The following is a 23,028-nucleotide window of genomic DNA, read 5'->3' as shown; positions in this document are numbered from 1 at the left end:
CCTATTGACACTGTTCTTTGCCTTACAGAAGCTTTGTAATTTTATGAGGTCCCATTTGTCAATTCTTGATCTTACAGATATTGGTGTTCTGTTCAGGAACTTTCCCCCCATGTCCATGTCCTCAAGGGTCTTCCCCAGTTTCTTTTCTATTAATTTCAGTGTATTTTTGTGGAGTTCCTTGATACACTGGATTTGAGCTTTGTACAAGAAGATAAGAATGGATCAATTAAAGAGTACTGACTGTGCACCCTTTTTGATTTCTTTATTGTTTCAACTTCCATTTTAGATCTTGGATGGTTTTGTTCAGTTCCTTCACCTGTTTGGTTTTGTTTTCCTGCAATTCTTTAAGAGATTTTTGTATTTCCTCTTTAAGGAGTTCTACTTGTTTACCTGTGTTCTCTTCTATTTCTTTAATGGGGTTATTTATGTCCTTTTTCATGTCCTCTATAAGCATCATGAGATGTAATTTTAAATCCAGTTCTTGATTTTTCTGGTGTGTTGGGTTATCTAGAACTTGCCGTGATGAGAGAACTGTGTTCTGATGTTTCCAAGTAGCCTTGGTTTCTGTTGGTAGGTTTCTTGTGCTTGACTTTCACCATTTGGTTATTTCTGGTGTTAGTTTGTCTTGCTATCTCTGGCTGAAGCTTGTCCCTCCTGTGGGTTAGTAAGCCGTGTCAGTAGTCCTGGGAGACTAGCTCAATTCTGGCAGGATCTGTGTGTAGATGGTTGTGCAACTACCCAGCTCCTGGGTGCATATGGTGACCAGAAAGTTCCTCTCCCAGCTGCTCTACTGATCTTATGCCCTGTGCACTCCTAGCCATCCCCCTCCTGATAGTTATTAGAGAGCAAATGGAGATCTCACCACTGATCACAGAAATGAAAGTGCTGCTGGGAGACCAGCTCTCTCCTGGCTGGCCATGCACAGAGTGCAGTGGAACTGACCAACTCCTGGGTGCAGATGACAACTGGCTGGTCGCTTTTAAATCCCTGCCAATTCCTTAGCTTCACCTAACCCACATGAATTGTCCCAGGAGTCTCTTCTGTTCTTAATTCTAAAGCTAGAGGCACATGGCCAAAGCTGCTGAGTTGTACTGCTTTCTGGCGTTGGAACATTGCCCCCCTTATTCAAGTACCAATTTCCTGTTTTCCAACTCCCTCACTGCCTAAACTTGGCTGTCCTGAAACTTGTTCAGTGAGTTGTGCTTGAATTAAGAAGCATGGATTCGTCTCCTGAATGCTGGCAATAAGGCATGTACCATCGCCTTAAGTTTTTTTTTTTTTTCACCTAGAACTCGTTCTGTCCCAGGCTGGCTTGGAACTCAGAGATCTGTTTGGCTTTGTCTCCTAGTATTAAAGATGTGTGCCATCATGCCTGTGCGTAAACTTTTCATGGCTACAGTTCCTCATGATATGAATCAAAAGCTTGTGTTTTCCAAACACAAGATCTGGCTCACAAGTGTGCCCTCCCCTTCTGGATTGTAGTTTATTCCAGATTAAAAGTCCAAACTATTCCTTTTCAAACACACATAATAAATTTAGCTGAGTGGGATCTTGCCTTGAGATCACCAGTCCCTTAAATTCCTTATCTCCTTCTACACAGGATGGTTTTGTTCAGTTCCTTCACCTGTTTGGTTTTGTTTTCCTGCAATTCTTTAAGAGATTTTTGTATTTCCTCTTTAAGGGCTTCTACCTGTTTACCTGTGTTCTCTTATATTTCTTTAATGGGGTTATTTATGTCCTTCTTCATGCCCTCTATCAGCATCATGAGATGTAATTTTAAATCCAATTCTTGATTTTCTGGTGTGTTGGGTGTGTTTTCACTTCCTGATGCCCCTTTCTTATTTCTTGACCAATACATTTTGTATTTTTTCTTTTTAAACTTCTTATGCTTGATCAGAATGTTCTTTATGAGGCTAAACCAAAGAATAAAGTGTTTACTGGGAATTTTTCGTACTTTTTTTCTCATTGCAGTTAAGATAAAGCCCTTTACATTAGCCTCAGGTAGACCTTTCAGAGAAGAGCAAAATGTCACATTCTTCGCCAAAATAAAACAAAAACATTCTCTAGTCCACATACTCAAAATCCCACTGAAACTTATTGGGCCAGGTATGCACAGTTCAAATAATTCTCAGCAACAAAGTCTTGCATATTCTTACCAGGATAATCCGCTAAGCCCCTCTTAAAGCATTCCACTGCTTTTCAAATCCAAACTCCTAAAATCCACATTCTTCCATACAAAAACATAGTCAGGTCTATCAGAGGTATACCCCAGTCCCTGGTACCAACCTCTGTCTTAGTTAGCCTTTTACTGCTGTGAAAAGACACCATGAACAAGGCAATATTTATAAAAGACAATATTTAATTGGGGCTGGTTTAGTCCTTTATCAAGGTGAGAGCATCGAGCATCCAGGCAGAGGTGGAGCTGGAATAGCTGAGAGTTCTTTATCTTCCTTTAAAGGCAGACTGGAGAAGATTGGCTCCCATGTGGGTAGGAGGAGGGTCTCATTGCCCACTCCAACAGTGACACACGTGCTCCAACATGGCCAGACCTGCCAATAGTGCCACTCCCTAGGCAAAGCATAGTTAAGCTATCACCTATCCAGTTGAACAATTGGTACAAGAACAGTTGGTTCATAACATATTGAGGAGTCTACTAGTCCTTGGAATTCTTCTGTATTTGTAGTACAAAGGATATCTGGAAAAAGGAGAATGTTTACAGATTTAAATGTGGTAATTAAAGTAATTCAGCATATTGTTTTTTTTTTTCCAGCCTGGAATTCCTTTACCTTCTATATCATGCAGAGATTTGCCTATAACACTTATTGATTTAAAATATTTTCGAGAGGCGGCGGCGGCGGCGGCGGCGGCGGCGGTAGCAGTGGCTGCTCCAGCTGAAGGGCCATCAGCGGTGGAACCAAGGCGACACAGGGTCCAGTTAGGCCCTGCGCCCACGACCACTGACCTTCGCTGACCAGCCGGGCGGCAAGCAACTGCGGTTCTGCGGAGCCTTTCGCTGCACGGAAGCCACTTCAGAACTCGGCTGCCCGCCAGTCAGGAGAGACTCACCGCCATCTTGATCCCGGGCTCCAGAGATCGGTCAGACTGAGGTACACAAACATAATCCTAGGCCCAACACCGCAGGGGTCTGAGCCAGACAGGCGTTGGCCTGCACCCAGGCCCTGGGCTGTTCGAGTGGCCAGTGGGGCGCCAACCCAGCCAGGAGTTTTTTTTTTTTGCCCCGGCCGGTGCACGCGCCGCCATTTTGCCTACAGGAGCCAGAGTGCTCAGGAGGGCAGAGACTGCTAACAAGCGTAGCCTGAGGCTAACAAAACGGGGGTCTAGGCCCCAAAAGGCACAGGACTGACCCCAAGAACTGGGCGGCTTGGTGGGCCATCTGTGTGTCAACCCGCCCAGGAGGTTATTAGCACAACAGACTCTCCCGGTGCTTTCGGGGAGCGCGGACGCGCACGCCCGCCATCCGGGTCACCTGGCGGACCCAAATAACAGACATAGCCCTAGGGGAACTTTGCTCGGACCTTGGCCTCCCAGGCGTTTGCCTGGACTCAGGGCCCAGGCGACAAGGCTAACCTAGTGTGCGCCAGCCCGGTTGGGGAAATCGGCTGCCCAGCGGAGTGAGCGGAGCACAGGGGAGGTCACAGCAACATTCACCTTCGGAGCTCCCTGGGGGTGCACACGGGTTCCACCTGGTCCACAGACACAATCTGGGGCAAGGCCTCAGGCAGAAGCCCCCAGCTCAACTCTCTCCGCTTCAGATCAGCCTGGGTGGCCGCCACATCTCCAGGTCCCTCAAGAGGCTAGTGGGGGCTTCCGGGCGGCCAGCTGGGAGAAGTCAGTGTGCTCCAATAAATCCTGCGGGCCCCAGCGGGAGCCTTCAGGTGCCTGCTTCGGGATCTGAACAGCCTGGACAACAGCACCCTTTCTATAGGCAGTGCACAGTGTAAGCTGTGCACCAGAGGCCAACGGGGAAGGGGCAGCTTGCACTGGTGAGTCCAGCACTGACAAGACCAAGTAACACCAGTGAGAGCTAGATGGCAAAAGGCAAACGCAGAAACGTCACTAACAGAAATCAAGGCAATATGGCAACATCTGAACCAAATTCTCCTCTACCAGCAAGTCCTGGATACCCCATCACACCAGTAAAACAAGATTTGGATTTAAAATCACTGGTCATGATGCTGGTACAGGAACACATGAAGGACATTCAGGAGAAAATGGATCAAAAGTTAGAAGCCCTTGCAAGGGAAACACAAAAATCATTGAAAGAAATCCAGGAGAATACAAAAGCCAACAAGGAGGAAATGCAAAAAACACTTAAAGAAATACAGGAGAACTTTGCTCAACAGGCTGAGGTCATGAAAGACGAAACACAAAAATCTCTTAAAGAATTACAGGAAAACACAAACATGCAAGGGAAGGAGCTAAGCAAAACCATCCAGGATCTAAAATCAGAAGTAGAAACAACTAAGAAAACTCAAAGGGAGACAACTTTGGAGATAGAAAGCCTTGGGAAGAAATCAGGGGACAGAGATGCAAATATCAACAACAGAATACAAGAGATAGAAGAAAGAATCTCAGATGCTGAAGATTCCATAGAAACCATGGACTCAACAGTTAAAGAAAATGCAAAGTGCAAAAAGCTTGTAACCCAAAATATCCAGGAAATCCAGGACACAATGAGAAGACCAAACCTAAGGATTATAGGCATAGATGAGAGTGAAGATTTACAACTTAAAGGGCCAGCAAATATCTTCAATAAAATTATGGAAGAAAACTTCCCTAACCTAAAGAGAGAGATGCCCATGAATATACAAGAAGCCTACAGAACTCCAAACAGACTGGACCAGAACAGAAATACTTCCCGGCACATAATAATCAAAACACCAAATGTTCTAAACAAAGAAAGAATACTAAAGGCAGTAAGAGAAAAAGGCCAAGTAACATATAAAGGAAGACCTATCAGAATCACAGCAGACTTTTCACCTGAGACTATGAAGGCTAGAAGGTCCTGGGCAGATCTCATGCAGACTCTAAGAGAACACAAATGCCAACCAAAACTACTATATCCAGCAAAACTCTCAATCACCATAGATGGAGAAACTAAGATATTTCACGACAAAACCAAGTTCACCCAATATCTATCCACAAACCCAGCCCTAAAAAGGATAATAGGAAAACAACACCAATACAAGGAGGGAAACTCCACCCTGAAAAAAGCAAGATAGTAACCTTTCATCAAACCCAAAAGAAGTTAAGCAATCAAATTTAAAAAATAACGTCAAAAATGATAGGAAGTAACAATCACTATTCCTTAATATCTCTTAACATCAATGGACTCAATGCCCCAATAAAAAGACACAGACTAACTGACTGGATACGTAAACAGGACCCTACATTTTGCTGCTTACAGGAAACACACCTCAGGGTCAAAGACAAACACTACCTTAGAGTAAAAGGCTGGAAGACAATTTTACAAGCAAATGGTCTCAGGAAACAAGCTGGAGTAGCCATTTTAATATCAGATAAAATTGACTTTCAACCCAAAGTCATCAAAAGAGACTCTGAGGGACACTTCTTGCTGGTCAAAGGAAAAATACAACAAGAAGAACTCTCAATCCTGAACATCTATGCTCCAAATGCAAGGGCACCCTCTTTCACAAAAGAAACTTTATTAAAACTCAAAGCACACATTGCACCTAACACAATAATTGTGGGTGACTTCAACACTGCACTTTCCTCAATGGACCGATCAGGAAAACAGAAACTAAACAAGGACACAATGAAACTAATTGAAGCTTTGGACCAATTAGATTTAACTGATATATATAGAACATTCTATCCTAAAACAAAAGAATATACCTTTTTTTCAGCACCTCATGGTACCTTCTCCAAAATCGACCATATAATTGGTCACAAGACAGACCTCAACAAATATAAAAAGATAGAACTAATCCCATGCCTCCTATCTGATCACTATGGAATAAAAGTGGTCTTCAATAGCAACAGAAACAACAGAAAACCCACATACACGTGGAAATTGAACAATACTCTACTCAATGACACCTTGGTCAAGGAAGAAATAAAGAAAGAAATTAAAGACTTTTTAGAACACAATGAAAATGAAAACACAACATACCCAAATCTATGGGACACAATGAAAGCAGTGCTAAGAGGAAAACTCATAGCCCTGAGTGCCTCCAAAAAGAAAATGGAGAGAGCATACATTACCAACTTAATGACACACCTGAAAGCCCTAGAACAAAAAGAAGCTATTTCACCCAGGAGGAGTAGAAAGCAGGAAATCATCAAACTCAGGGCCGAAATCAATCAAGTAGAAACAAAGAGAACCATACAAAAAATCAACAAAACTAGGAGCTGGTTCTTTGAGAAAATCAACAAGATAGATAAACCCTTAGCCAGACTGACCAAAGGGCACAGGGAAAGTATCCAAATTAACAAACTTAGAAATGAAAAGGGAGACATAACAACGGAAACTGAGGAAATCCAAAAAATCATCAGATCCTACTACAAGAGCCTGTACTCAACACAACTGGAGAATCTGGAGGAAATGGACAATTTCCTTGACAGATACCAAATACCAAAATTAAATCAGGACCAACTAGACCATCTAAACAGTCCCATAAAGCCTAAAGAAATAGAAGGAGTCATAGAAAGTCTTCCAACCAAAAAAAGCACAGGACCAGATGGTTTCAGTGCAGAATTCTACCAGACATTCAAAGAAGAGTTAACACCAATACTCTTCAAACTATTCCACAAAATAGAAACAGAAGGAACACTACCCAATTCCTTCTACGAAGCCACAATTACGCTGATACCAAAGCCACACAAAGATCCAACAAAGAAAGAGAACTTCAGACCAATTTCCCTTATGAACATCGATGCAAAAATACTCAACAAAATTCTTGCCAACCGAATCCAAGAACACATCAAAACGATCATCCACCATGATCAAGTAGGCTTTATCCCGGGAATGCAGGGTTGGTTCAATATACGGAAATCCATCAATACAATCCACTACATAAACAAACTCAAAGAACAAAACCACATGGTCATTTCATTGGATGCTGAAAAAGCATTTGACAAAATTCAGCATCCTTTCATGCTTAAAGTCTTGGAGAGAACAGGAATTCAAGGCCCATACCTAAACATAGTAAAAGCAATATACAGCAAACCGGTAGCCAGCATCAAACTAAACGGAGAGAAACTTGAAGCAATCCCACTGAAATCAGGGACCAGACAAGGCTGCCCCCTTTCTCCTTATCTTTTCAATATTGTACTTGAGGTACTAGCTCGGGCAATTCGACAACATAAGGAGGTCAAAGGGATACAAATTGGAAAGGAGGAAGTCAAACTATCATTATTTGCAGACGACATGATCGTCTACCTAAGTGACCCAAAGAACTCCACTAGAGAGCTCCTACAGCTGATAAACAACTTCAGCAAAGTGGCAGGTTACAAAATCAACTCAAGCAAATCAGTGGCCTTCCTATACTCAAAGGATAAGCAGGCTGAGAAAGAAATTAGGGAAATGACCCCCTTCACAATAGCCACAAACAGTATAAAGTATCTTGGGGTGACTCTTACCAAACATGCGAAAGATCTGTATGGCAAGAACTTCAAGACTCTGAAGAAGGAAATGGAAGAAGACCTCAAAAAATGGGAAAACCTCCCATGCTCATGGATCGGTAGACTCAATATAGTTAAAATGGCCATTTTGCCTAAAGCACTATACAGATTCAATGCAATACCCATCAAAATCCCAACTCAATTCTTCACAGAGTTAGAAAGAGCAATTATCAAATTCATCTGGAACAACAAAAAACCCAGGATAGCTAAAACTATTCTCAGCAACAAAAGAAAATCTGGGGGAATCAGTATCCCTGACCTCAAGCAATACTACAGAGCAATAGTGTTAAAAACTGCATGGTATTGGTACAGTGACAGGCAGGAGGATCAATGGAACAGGATTGAAGATCCAGAAATGAACCCACACACCTATGGCCACTTGATCCTCGACAAAGAGGCTGAAAACATCCAATGGAAAAAAGATAGCCTTTTCAACAAATGGTGCTGGTTCAACTGGAGGTCAGCATGCAGAAGAATGCGAATTGATCCATCCTTGTCTCCTTGTACTAAGCTCAAATCCAAATGGATCAAGGACCTCCACATAAAGCCAGACACTCTGAAGGTAATAGAAAAGAAACTGGGGAAGACCCTTGAGGACATCGGTACAGGGAGAAAGTTTCTGAACAGAACACCAATAGCGTATGCTCTAAGAGCAAGAATTGACAAATGGGACCTCATAAGGTTACAGAGTTTCTGTAAGGCAAAGGACACCATCAAGAGGACAGATCGGCAACCAACAAATTGGGAAAAGATCTTCACCAATCCTACATCAGATAGAGGGCTAATATCCAATATATATAAAGAACTCAAGAAGTTAGACTCCAGAAAACCGAACAACCCTATTAAAAAATGGGGTACAGAGTTAAACAAAGAATTCTCACCTGAAGAACTTCGGATGGCGGAGAAGCATCTTAAAAAATGCTCCACTTCATTAGTCATTAGGGAAATGCAAATCAAAACAACCCTAAGATTTCATCTTACACCAGTCAGAATGGCTAAGATTAAAAATTCAGGAGACAGCAGGTGTTGGAGAGGGTGTGGAGAAAGAGGAACACTCCTCCACTGCTGGTGGGGTTGCAAATTGGTACAACCACTCTGGAAAGCAGTCTGGCGGTTCCTCCGAAAACTGGGCACCTCACTTCCAGAAGATCCTGCTATACCACTCCTGGGCATATACCCAGAGGATTCCCCACCATGTAATAAGGATACATGCTCTACTATGTTCATAGCAGCCCTATTTATAATTGCCAGATGCTGGAAAGAACCCAGGTATCCCTCAACAGAAGAGTGGATACAAAAAATGTGGTATATCTACACAATGGAGTACTATTCAGCCATTAGAAACAATGAATTCATGAAATTCTTAGGCAAATGGATGGAGCTAGAGAACATCATACTAAGTGAGGTAACCCAGACTCAAAAGGTGAATCATGGTATGCACTCACTAATAAGTGGTTATTAACCTAGAAAACTGGAATACCCAAAACATAATCCACACATCAAATGAGATACAAGAAGAAAGCAGGAGTGGTCCCTGGTTCTGGAAAGACTCAGTGAAACAGTATTTGGCAAAACCAGAACGGGGAACTGGGAAGGGGTGGGAGGGAGGACAGGGGAAGAGAAGGGGGCTTACGGGACTTTCGGGGAGTGGGGGGGGCTAGAAAAGGGGAAATCATTTGAAATGTAAATAAATTATATCAAATAAAAAAAAAGACAAAAAAAAATTTTCTTTTTATTATTTCCTTGCAAAACAATAGAGATAAAAATTTAATTTTACTTTGCCAACATCTAATAATCTAAACCTGTAAAGAGATATAGTGGAAAGTTTTTTTCTAAAGGAATGTTTAACAGTCCAATGTTGTGTCAGTATTTTGTGCAACAACTGATAGTAAAAATCATAAACTATCTCCTCAGTCCATTATTTACCATTGCATGAATGATAGTTTATTGCATATTCTGATATAGATTATCTTAGAGAAAATATTAATGAAACATGAAAGATTTTACTTTACTATGGATTATAGATTGTACAGAAAAACCCAGAAAGGATATTCTGTAAATTATTTAGGATTTAAACTGAGTCAAGAAAAAGTCCAACTAGAAAAGGCTCAGGATAGAAGAGATAAATGAAAAACCTCTCAAAGATTTCAAAAATTATCGAGAGACATTAACTGGTTATGTACTACTATTTGAATTAAGCATTCAAGAGTTAAGTAATTTGTTTCAAACCCTGTAAGGTTATTCAAGTTTAAGCAGTCCATGAAAATTAACAGCTGAAACAGAAAGAAATTGGTCCAGGTGGAATAGAGATTATAAGATTCCTATGTGGACAGATCCTAAACTTGACTGTATTTACTTATTCTATCCTCCACTCATTCTCATACTGGAAAAATTTTACAATAGATAACATTTTAAAATGTATTTTTCAAAATCAAAATTATATACAATTCTTACAGTATTATGAGATTTGCCTGCAGCTGTCAATATAATTACTGATTTTCAACATGGAAACTGCTGAACTTATAACTGTTCCTTATAACTCTGGATTAACCTTATTAGTTATGCAATTGCAACAGGAAATTAGAGTCATAAATTATTCATTGCATATAACTCATATTCATTCTCATACTGGATTGCTTGGACCACTGACACAAGGTAACAATGAAAGAGATAAATTACTTAAAAATGTGTTAGAATCATGAAATTTTCATGAGATATATCACATTAGTCTGTAAAGGCTTAATGTGACATGGCAACAAAATTAAATTTATTAATATTATTATTAAAAATTGTCCTAATTGTTCCTTATCTAATCAGATTTCTATACCTGCAGGCAGTAATCTTTTTTGAAAATATTTTTCTCCTTTTCAAAACTTTATTTTATTTTTATTTTTTAATTCTTCATTTTACATCACAATCACTGTCTACCTCCCAGTCACACACCTATAGACCTTCCCCCATTCTCCCTCCCCTACTTCTCTGAGCATGTGGCACCCTTTCCCTACTCCTATCCACTCCACCTTGGCACTTCAAACCTCTGCAAGGCTAGGCACTTCTCAGAGTGAGGTGAGACAGCTAAATGAACATATGCCACTCACAAGCAACACCTTTTGGCATAGCCTGAAATCCTGTTGTTTGGGACCCACATGAATACCAAGCTACACATCTGATATGTATGAGTGTGGAGGCCTTGATCCAGCCATGTACATTCTTTGGTTGGTGGTTCAGACTCAGAGAGCCCCAAGGATTCAGGTTAGCTTACTCTGTTGGTCTTCTATGGAGTTCCAATTCTTTTCCGGGCCTGTAATCCTTCCTCTTATTGTTCAGTAAGAGTCCCCAAGCTCTATCCACCCTTTGGCTGTGGGTTATCTGTATCTGTCTGAGTGAAACTTCTTAGAAGACAACCATGCTAGGCTCCTTTCTAACACTTAGAGATTGGTGCATGCCTGTGAGATGGGTCTCTCATTGGTCGGTTTAGTGGTTGGCCATTCCCTCAGTCTCTGCTCCATTGCTTGTTCCTGCATTTCTTGTAGACAGGATAATTTTTGGGTTGAAAGATTTGAGGGTGGGTTGGCGTCTCTCCTGGTCCACTGGGTTTCCAATATGCTTATAGGAGGTGGTCTCTTAAGGTTCTATATTCTAAATGTTGTGAGTCTCAGCTATGGTCACCCTCATTGATTCTTGGGTACCTCCCTTATCCCACATTTTTTTTCTCTTCCAGGAGATCCTCACATACACATCTCCACCTCATCAGTTGCAGATTTCCATTCATTCTCATTGCCATCTGACCATCTCTCCTGTTCTTTCCCACACCTGATCCTGAACCCCACACCATTCCCCTTCCCATTGCCTCTCCCTCCCTGTTCCCTCCCTCTATCTGCCTCTTAAGACCATTTTATTCCCTGTTGTAAGTGAGATTCAAACACCCTCACTTGTCAGGTAGTAATCTTAAGTTGGACAAAAGAATGAAAATTTGCAAATGGATATATTTTATTTGACAAAATTTGGAAAGCTAAAATATATACATTAGCCTATTGCTACTTATTTAGCTCTTCAGCTCCTTCAGTCCTTGCCCTAACTTCTCTATTGTGGTCCCTCTGCTTGGTCTGATGTTTGGCTGTGTGCATCCAAACTTAATTATTTAGGGTTTCAATGGGCAAGTACCTTAAGATCTGAAAGGGCAGATTAAGTAATATTGAATATTATTTAGTAATAACAATAATAAATAATGGTATTTAATTATAAATAATATTTAATACTATTAATTAAAGTAAATATAAATAATAAAGAAATAACAAAAATAATTAAAATAAATATAAATAATGATAAAATAGCACATTTATTAGAAACAAGGGTTATTATGGGGATACCATCAAAAGCTGAAACTGATAATGCACCTTCTTGTATTTCTAATAAAATGAAATGATTTTTACATGATATAATATAAACATATTACAGGAATTTCTCATAATCCTACAGGACAAGCAATTCTGGAAAGATCTAATAATATATTAAAAGAGATACTTTTTAAAAAAGGGTGAAAGATGAGGGCCCCCAGACATAGATTGAATAATGTGTTATTAACTTGAATTTTTTTCATTTTTATTGGTTATCTTATTTATTATATTTCAAATGTTATCCCCTTCCTAGTTTCCCTTCCACAAGCCCAGTATCCCCTCCCCCTACTTCTATGAGAGTGCTCTCCCTCCAGCCCACCAATTCTTTCCTTAACACCCTCACATTCCCCTACCCTGGGTAATCCAGCCTCCACAGGACCAAGGGTCTTTTCTCCCTGTGATGCCCAATAAGGCCATCCTCTGCTACATATCTAGCTGGAGCCATGGGTTCCCCCATGTGTACTCTTTGGTTGGTGATTTAATCCCTGGGAGTATTGGGGGGGGGGCGGGGGGTCTAGATGGTTAATACTGTTGTTCTTCCTATGGGCTTGTAAACCTCTTCAGCTCCTTCAGTCCTTGCCCTAACTTCTCTATTGTGGTCCCTCTGCTTGGTGTGATGTTTGGCTGTGTGCATCCACATCTGTATTGGCCAGGCTCTGACAGACCTATACCATGCTCCTGTCAGCAAGTGCTTCTTGGCATCAGCAATAATGTCTGAACTTGGTGTCTGCAGATGGGATGTATTCCTAGGCAGGGCAGTCTCTGGATGTTCTTTCCTTCAGTCTCTGTTCTATTCATTGTCACTGCATTTCCTTTTTACAGGAAGAATTCTGAATTAATAATTGTGAAGTCGGTGGGTAGCCCCATCTCTCAACCAGGGTCATGTCAATCCACTGAATATGGTCTCTGCAAGTTCTATCTCCCCTTTGTTGGGTACTTTGGCTAATATCTTGGGAACATTTTGGGTCATTGGCATCTGGGACTTTCTAGTGCCTACCCCCAGTCCCCCTTTCCCCACTGTTACTCTCCTCCTTTAAAATTCCTGACTCTCTGTACTTTTCCCTCATCTCTGAACTAGCTTCCCCTTTTCCCTCTTCCTCCTCTTTCCCTTCCAGAATCCTCTCTCCCTCTACTTCATTACTTTATTATGTGGCGAGAGGTATTTCTGCTCAGATCCAGTCTGTTTGGAGTTCTGTAGGCTTCTTGTATATTCATAGGCATCTCTCTCTTTAAGTTGGGAAAGTTTTCTTCCATAATTTTGTTAAAGATATTTGCTGGCCCTTTCAGTTGTAAATCTTCACTCTCATCTATACCTATAATCCTTAGGTTTGGTCTTCTTATTGTATCCTGGATTTCCTGGATGTTCTGGGATACAAGCTTTTTGCATTTTGCATTTTCTTTGACTGTTGAGTCAATGGTTTCTATGGTATCTTCAGCATCTGAAATTCTCTCTTCCATCTCTTGTATTCTGTTGTTTATATTTGCATCTATGGCCCCTGATTTCTTCTCAAGGTTTTCTATCTCCAAAGTTGTCTCCCTTTGTGATTTCTTAGTTGTTTCTACTTCTGTTTTTAGATCCAGGATGGTTTTGCTCAGTTCCATCATTTGTTTGTTTGTGTTTTCCTGTAATTCTTTAAGAGATTTTTGTGTTTCCTTTTTCATGACTTCTGCCTCTTGACTCAAGTTCTCCTGCATTTCTTTAAGTTTTTTTTTTTTTTTTTTTTTTTTTTTTTTTTTTTGCCTTTCTTCTATATTGGCTTCTATCTCTTGAGCCTTATTCTCCTGCATTTCTTTAAGTGATTTTTCTGTTTCCATTATACAGGTTTCTAGCTTATTCATGTTCCCCTGTATTTCTTTAAGAGATTCATTTATATCCTTTTTGTGTTCTTCTAGCAGCATCATGATCAGTGATTTTAAATCCAAATCTTGTTTCTCTGGTATGTTGGTATAACCAGGACTTGCTGATGTTGGAGAGTTTGGTTCAGATGCTGCCATATTGCCTAGATTTCTGTTAGTAGCGTTCCTACATTTGCCCTTTGCCTTCTTGTTCTCTGGAGTTAGTTGGTCTTGTCCCTGGCTGGTGTTTGGGCCTCCTGAGGGGCTCTGGGGCTATTACTGCAACACTATATGGCTGGGTTTCCCCTGTAGCAGATTGCTGATGTGCTGTCCTCCTCTTGGGTGCCCTTGCAGCTCTAGTGTGCTTTGCCCCAGATTATGTCTGTGAACCAGATGGAGCCCGTGTGCTCCCTGTGTGCACCCCCAGGGAGCGCAGACAGTGTATGCTGCTGGGACCTCCCCCACGTGCTGATCACTCCGCTGGGCAGCTGATCCCCCAACCGGGCTGGCGCACACAAGGTTAGCCTGGCCGCCCAGGCCCTGGGTCCAGGCAAAAGCCTGGGAGGCCAACGTCCGAGCAAAGTTCCCCTCAGGCTATGACTGTCAACGGGGTCCGCCAGGTGACCAGGATGGCGGGCGTGTGCGCTCGTGCTCCCCGAAAGCGCCGGGAAAGTCTGCTGGGCTAACAACCTCCTGGGCGGGTTGACACACAGATGGCCCACCAAGCCGACCAGTTCTTGGGGTCAGTCCAGGGCCTGTTGGGGCCTAGACCCCCGCTTTGTTAGCCTCTGGCTATGCTTGTTAGCTGGCTCTGCTAGTTGGCACCCCGAAGGCCCCCCGAACAACCCAGGGCCTGGGTGCAGGCCAAGGCCCGTCATGCTCAGACCCCCGCGGTGTTGGCCTCGGGTTATGTTTGTGTACCTCAGTCTGTCCGATCTCTCTGGAGTCCAAAACCAAGATGGAGGTGAGCCTCTCCTGACTTCTGGGTATTTTAAATATGGCTGATATGAACAGTGGAGCATGTATCCTTGTTATATGTTGGAGTATCTTTTGGGTATATGCCTAGGAGCGGTATAGCTGGGTCTTCAGGTAGACCTATTTCCAGTTTTGTGAGGAACTGACAGACTGATTTCCAGAGTTGTTGTACCAGCTTACAATCCTACCAGCAACGGAGGAGTGTTCCTCTTTCTCCATATCCTTGCCAGAATCTGTTGTTGTCTGGTTTTTTTTTTTTTTTTTTTTTTTTATCTCAGCCATTTTGACTGGGTTAAAGTAGAATCTCGGGGTTGTTTTGATTTGTATTTCCCTGACGACTAAGGATGTTGGACATTTCCTTAGGTTCTTCTCAGCCATGCAAGATTCCTCAGTTGAGAATTCTCTGTTTTGTTCTGTACTCCATTTTGTAATAGGGTAATTTGTTGTCTGGAGTCTAACTTTTTGAGTTCTTTGTATATATTGTATGTTAGCCCTGTATTGGATGTAGGATTGGTAAAGATCTTTTCCCAATCTGTTGGTGATTGTATTGTCCTATTGACAGTGTTCTGTGCCTTGCAGAAGCTTTTCAATTTTATGAGGTCCCATTTCTCAATTGTTGATCTTAGAGCATAAGCCATTGGTGTTCTGTTCAGGAAATGTTCCTCTGTGATCTTGTGTTGAAGTTCTTTCCCATTTTCTCTTCTACTAGATTCATTTTATCTAGTTATTTTATTAGATATTTGCTTTATTTACATTTCAAATGTTATGCCCTTTCCTTGTTACTCCTCCCAAAACATCCATTCCATCCACCCTCCCCCTGCTTACCAATCCCCCTCCCACTTTCCTGACCTTTCATTCCTCTAAACTGGGGCATTGAGCCTTCAGAGGACCAATGGCCTCTCCTCTCGTTGAAGTCTGAAAAGGCCATCCTCTGCTATATATGTAGCTGGAGACATGGGCCCCTCTTTGGTTAGTGGTTTAGTCCCTGGGTACTCTGGGGGTACTGGTTGCTACATATTCTTTTTCCTTCTATGGAGCTGCAAACTTCTTCAGCTCCTTGGGTAATTTCTCTAGCTCCTGCATTGGGGACCCTCTGCTCTGTCCATTGGTTGGATGTGAATCATTGGGTATTTTGATTCCCCTTAATAAGCGGGACCAAAGTACCCACACTTTTGTCTTCCTTCTCCTTCAGCTTCATGTGGTCTGTGAATTGTATCTTGGGTTTTCCACGGTTTTGGGCTAATATAGAAGCTTCCCCCTACTTTCTCTTCTATTAGATGAGTGTATCTAGTTTTATGTGGAGGTCCTTGATCCATTTGGACTTGAGCTTTGTACAGGTAGATAAGAATGGATCAATTTGCATTCTTCTACATGTTGACTGCCAGTTTAACTAGCATCATTTGTTGAAAATGTCTTTTCTCTACTGGATGGTTTTAGGTTCTTTGTCAAAGTTCAAGTGACCATATGTGTGTGGATTCATCTCTGGGCCTTCAATTCTATTCTATCGATCTACCTGCCTGTCTCTGTACCAATAACATGTGGTTTTTATAACTATTGATCTCTAGTATGGCATGAGCTCAGAGATGGTGTTTCCCCTAGACGTTATTTTATTGTTGAGATTGGCTTTTGCTATCCTGTTTTGTTTTTTTTTTGTTTCATGTAAATTTGAGAATTGCTCTTTCTATTCTCTATGAAGAATTGAATTGGAATTTTCATGGCTATCGCAGTGAATCTGAAAATTGCTTTTGGTAAGCTGGCAATTTTTACTATATTAATCCTGCCAATCCATGAGCATGGGAGATCTTTCCATCATCTGAGGTCTTCTTCAATTTTGTTCATCAGAGACTTGAAGTTCTTGTCATATAGATCTTTCACTTGCTTGGCTAGCAGCACACCTACATATTTCATATTATTTGTGATTTTTGTAAAATCGCAATTTTACAAAGGCTTTTGTTTTCCTAATTTCTTTCTCAGCCCAATTATTTTTTGAGTAGGTATGATTTTGTATCCAGCCACTATGCTGAAGTTGTTTATCAGCTTTAGGAGTTCTCTCTTGGAATTTTTGTGGTCATTAATGTGCACTCTCACATCATCCACAAATAGTTACATCTTGAATTCCCCTTCTTGTATTTGCATCCCTTTCATCTCCTTTTGTTGCCCAATTGTTCTGGGTAGAATTTTAAGAACTATTTCGAATAGGTAGGTACAGAGTGGGCAGCCTTGTCCTGTCCATGAATTTAGTGGAATTGCTTCAAGTTTCTCTCCATTTAGTTTGATGTTGACTATTGTCTTGATGCATATTCCTTTTATTATGTTTAGGTATGGACCTTGAATTCCTGATCTCTCTGATATTTTTAACATGAAGGGGTGTTGTATTTTGTCAAAGGCTTTTCAGCATCAAATATGATGATTATATGGCTTTTTTCTTTGAGTTTGTTTATATTGTGGATTATGTTGATGGATTTGCATATACTGAACCATCCCTGCATCTCTGGAATGAAGTCTACTTGATCATGGTGAATGATCGTTTTGATGTGCTCTTGGATTCTGTTTCAGGGAATTTTATTAAGTATTTTTGCATCAATATATTTGAGGGAAACTGGTCTCAAGTTCTCTTTTTTTGTTGGGTCTTGGTGTGGTTTAGGTATCACTGTAAATATAGCTACATAGAGTGTATTTGGTAGTGTTTCTTATGTTTCTATGTTATGAAATATTTTGAGAAGTGTTGGTATTAGGTCTTCTTTGATGGTCTGATAGAATTCTGAACTAAAACCATCTGGTCCTGCGGATATTTTTTGGTTGAGAGAATTTCAATGATTGCTCCTATTTCCTTAGTAGTTATTGGACTGTTTAGATGGTTATCTAATTCTGATTTAACTTGGCACTTGGTATCTTTCTAGAAAATCATTGAATACATCTAGATTTTCCAGTTGTTTTTGAATATAAGCTTTTGTACTAGGATCTGATAATTATTCTTAATTTCTTCAATTTCTGATATTATGTCTCCATTTCCATTTAATGATTTTGTTAATTTGTATACTGTCTCTGTGCCCTCTGGTTAGTCTGGCTAAGGGTTTATCTGTCTTGTTAATTTTCTCAAAGAACCATTTTCTGGTTTTGTTGATTCTTTGTGTCGTTCTCTTGGTTTCAACTTGTTTGATTTAGCTATGAATTTTATTATTTTCCGCTGTCTACTCTTTTTTGGTGTATTTGTTTCTTTCAGTTCTAGAGCTTTCAGAAGTACTGTTAAGCTGGTAATATATGTTCTCTCCAATTGTGTTATAGAGGTGCTCAGCACTATGAATTTTTATCTTAGGATTGTTTTTGGTGTGTCCCATAAGTTTGGCTGTGTTGTGTGCTTTCATTCTTGATAAATTCTAAAGTCATTAATTACTTTCTTTCTTTTTTCCATTACCAAGTTATCATTGAGTAGAGAGTTTTTAGGCTTCCATGTATATCTTGGCTTTCTGTTGTTTTTGTTGTTGTTGAAGACCAACCTTAGTCCTTAGTGATCTTATAGCATGCATGGGATTATTTCAATCTTCTTGCATTAGTGGAGGCTTGTTTTTATGTTCAATTATATGGTCAGTTTTGGAGAAGATACTATGAGGTACTGAGAAGAATGTATATTCTTTTGTTGTAGGTGAAATGTTCTATAGATACCTGCTAAATCCATTTGGTCCATAATTTCTGTTAGTTACACTGTATCTGTTTCATTTCTGTTTCCATCATCGATCCATTGGTGAGAGTTGAGTGTAAAAGTCCCCTACTATTATTGTATGAGGATCTATGTGCTTTGAGCTTCAATAATGTTTCTTTTATAAGTGTGGTCACCCTTTCATTTGGAGCATAGGTTTTCAGAATTGAGAGTTCATCTTGGTAGATTTTTCTTTGATTAGTATGTAGTCTTATTCCCCATCATTTTTGATAACTTTTGGTTGAAATTCTATTTTATTGCATATTTGAATGTCTACTCCAGCTTGTTTCATGGGGTCATTTGCTTAGAAAAAAATTTTCCAGGCTTTTACTATGAAGTAATGTGTGTCTTTGTCACTGAGGTGTGTTTCCTGAATGTAGCCAAAATGCTGTGTCCTATACACATATCCTGTCTGTTAGCTTATGTCTTTTTATTGGGGAATTGAGTCCACTGATGTTGAGAGACATTCGGGAACTATATTCCTTGCTTCCTGTTATTTTTGTTGTTAGAGGTAGAATTTCACTTGTCTGGTTCCCTTCTTTTGGGTTTGTTGTGAGATTACTTTAATACTTTTTGGGGGTTAATTTCCCTCCTTATATTGGAATTTTCCTTCAATTATCTTCTGTATTGGTGGAAACTATTGTTTAAGTTTGGTTTTGTCATAGAATATCTTGGTTTTCCCCTCTATGGTAATTGAGAGTTTTGCTGGGTATATGTAGAGAGCTGTATTGGGGTGCTATGCTACCTGGCAGGAACTTGACATTGACCAAGGTGAAGGTCCTCTCCCAGCCTTTGAGCAGGAATTCCTGTGGTAGCCATAATCCTGTTCCACCTAGGGTGGAGTGCTCATACCAAGGTGAAGCCCATTGTTCTCTAAGAACCTGCAGTTCCCTGAGGCACCAGCCAGGGAACCAGTTCTTCAGACCTGTTTCTAGCCTTTGGGGGAAGGGCCTTCCCTCCTTCCCCCACCCCCTCCCCACCTATATATTTTGAGAACCCCATTAAACTTTGAGCCTTGAACAGGAATTTCATCTTGGCTCCATGTTTCTCTAGCTACTCCGTTCCTATACCCAGCTTTCCTTCCAGGGAACCGGGTAACTCAGGTAACTCATTCAAATATAGCTGCAGGCAGCTACAGGTATAGTAGCCTGAGCTGGCATTTTTGTTCTCTTAGGGTCTCGGTGACATCTGCCCAAAATCTGGCTTTTAGAGTCTCTGTTGAGAAGTGTGGTGTCATTCTGATAGGTCTCCCATGATATGCTACTTGACCTTTTCCCCTTATTGCTTTCAATATTATTTCTTTGTTTTGTGCATTTGGTATTTAATTATTATGTGACAGGAGGAATTTCTTTCTTGGTTCCATCTGTATGGTGTTCTGTAAGCTTCTTGTATGTTTATGTGCATTTCTTTCTTTAGGTTAAAGATGTTTTCTTCTACAATTTTGTTGAAGATGTTTGCTGACCTTTTGTTTTGGGAATCTTTGCTCTCTTTTATACCTATTTTTCTTAGGTTCAGTCTTTTCATTGTGTCCTAGATTTCTTGAATGATTTGAGTTTCAAACTTTTTGTATTTTCTTTGGCTATTTTGTCAAAGTCTTCTATGGTATCTTCTACCCCTGTGATTGTTTCTTCTATTTCTTGTATTCTGTTGATGATGCTTGTATTTATGACTCCTGATCTCTTTCCTATGTTTTCTATCTCCAGGGTTGTCTCCCTTTGTGATTTCATTATTATTTCTATTTCCATTTTTAGATCCTGGATGGTTTTGTTCAGTTCCTTCACCTGTTTGGTTTTGTTTTACTGTATTTATTAAGGGATTTTTGTGTTTCCTCTTTTAGGGCTTCTACCTGCTTGCCTGTGTTATCCTGTATTTCTTTAAGGGAGTTACTATTTCCTTCTTAATATCTTCGATCACCATCATGAGATATGATTTCAAAATAGACTCTTGCTTTCCTGGTATATTGGGGTATCCAGGGCTTGTTGTGGTGGGAGAACTGGGTTCTGATGATGACAATTAGCTTTGCTTTTTGTTGCTTATGGTATTGCACTTGCCTCTTGCCATCTAGTTATCTCTGGTGTTATCTGGTGTTGCTGTCTCTAACTTTAGCTTATCCTTACTGTGAGCCTGTGAGCCTGTGAGCCTGTGAGCCTCTGAGCCTGTGAGCCTGTGATCCTAGGTGTCTCAGCACTTCATGGAGACCAAATCTCTCTGGGTGGGATTTGCAGATGGATATCTTTGGTACAGGGCTTGCTATGGGATGCAGATGGAAACTGGGAGGTTCCTGTTTCAGGTTGCTCCATGGTTCCTGTGTCCTATGGGCTCTGGGCAGTTCCCACTTTGGCCAGTTATTGGAGCAGTAGTGCTGGTTTCACCTGTTATCTTAGTTGCTTCAGCAGTCCTGAAAGATCAGCTCTCTCTGGGCAAGATTTCTTTCTTTCTTTTTTTTTTTTCTGGTGAAAATGTGGCGAGATTTCTTTTCTTTTTTATTTATTCAATTTATTCTTTATTTACATTTCAAATGATTTTTCCTTTCCTGGATCCCCCCCTTGCTGAAAGTCCCATAAACTCTCTTCCCTCCCCCTGTTTCCCAATCCACCCCTTCCTGCTTCCCTGTCCTGGTATTCCCCTATACTGCTGCACTGAGCCTTTCCAGGACCAGGGGCCACTCCTTCCTTCTTCTTGGGCATCATTTGATATGTGAATTGTTTCTTGGGTATTCCAAGCTTGGGGGAAATATCCGCTTATCAGTGAGTGCATACCATGTGTGTTCTTTTGTGATTGGGTCACCTCACTCAGGATGACATTCTCTAGTTCCACCCACTTGCCTAAGAATTTCATGAATTCATTTTTTAAAAGTAGCTGAATAGTATTCCATAGTGTAATTATACCTACCACATTTTATGTATCAATTCCTCTATCGAGGGATATCTGGGTTCTTTCCAGCATCTGGCTATTATAGAGCTGCTATGAACATAGAGGAGCATGTGTCCCCCATGCTTGGGAATCCTCTAGGTGTATACCCAGGAATGGTATATTTGGGTCCTCCTGTAGTATCATGCCCAGTTTTCTTAGGAACTGCCAGACAGCTTCAGGAATTCTCTGGTAGAGTTTTTGGGACTATGTAATTATACTATCATATCATCTGCTAATAGTGATACTTTGACTTATTCCTTTCCAATGAGAATCCCTTTGACCTCCTTTTGTTGTCTAATTGCTCAGGCTAGGATTTCAGTACTATATTGAACAGGTAGGGAGAGAGTGGACAGCCTTGTCTAGTCCCACGGGCCTTGAATCCTGATCTTTCCAAGATTTTTGTTATTAAGAAATTTTGGGTTTTTTCAAATACTTTCTCAGTATTGAATGAAATTATCATGTGGTTTTTATCTTTGCGTTTGTTTATATCATGGATTATATTGATGGATTTCCATGTGTAAAACCATCCCTGCATCCCTGGGATGAAGCCTACTTGATCACTGTGGACAGTCATTTCGATGTGTTCTTGGATTTGGTTGGCCAGAATTTTATTGAGTATTTTTGCATCAATATTCATGAGGGAAATTGGTCTAAAGTTCTCTTTCTTTGTTGTGTCTTTGTGTCGTTTAGACATCAGAGTAATTGTGTCTTCATAAAATGAATTGGGTAGTATTCCACCTGTTTCTATTTTGTGGAAGTTTGAAGAGTATTGTTATTAGGTCTTCTTTGAAACTCTTATAGAACTCTGCATTGAACCCATCTATGCCTGAACTTTTTTTTTTTGGTTGGGAGACTATTAAAAACTGCTTTTATTTCTTTAGTGATTATGGAATGGTTTAGGTCATTTATATGATCCTGATTTAACTTTGGAACCTGGTATATGTCTAAAAAATTGTCCTTTATATCCAGATTTTCCACTTTTGTTGAGTATAAGCTTTTGTCATAGGATCTGATGATTTCTTGGATTTCCTCAGTATCTGCTATTATGCCTCCCCTTTTATTTCTGATTTGGTTATTTGGATACTGTCTCTCTGCCCTCTGGTACATCTGGCTAAGGGTTTATCTATGTTGCTGTTTTTTTCAAAGAACAGTTCCTGGTTTGATTGATTATTTGTACAGTTCTTTTTGTTTCTACTTGGTTGATTTCAGCCCGAAGTTTGATCACTTCCTGCTGTCTACTCCTCTTGGATGTATTTGCTTCTTTGTGTTCTAGAACCTTCAGCTGTGCTGTTAAGTTGTTAGTGTGTGCTCTGTCTAATTTCTTTTTTTTTTTTCATTGTAAGGAAAATACTTATTTTTTTATTTATTTTATTTTTTATTAGGTATATTCTTTTTTTTATTTTTTTATTCGATATATTTTTTATTTACATTTCAAATGATTTCCCCTTTTCTAGCCCCCCACTCCCCGAAAGTCCCGTAAGCCCCCTTCTATCCCCCTGTCCTCCCACCCACCCCTTCCCACTTCCCCGTTCTGGTTTTGCCGAA

Source organism: Apodemus sylvaticus, chromosome X, assembly GCF_947179515.1.
Source record: "Apodemus sylvaticus chromosome X, mApoSyl1.1, whole genome shotgun sequence".
Taxonomy (NCBI): Eukaryota; Metazoa; Chordata; class Mammalia; order Rodentia; family Muridae; genus Apodemus; species Apodemus sylvaticus.
This window is presented reverse-complemented; position numbering follows the sequence as displayed.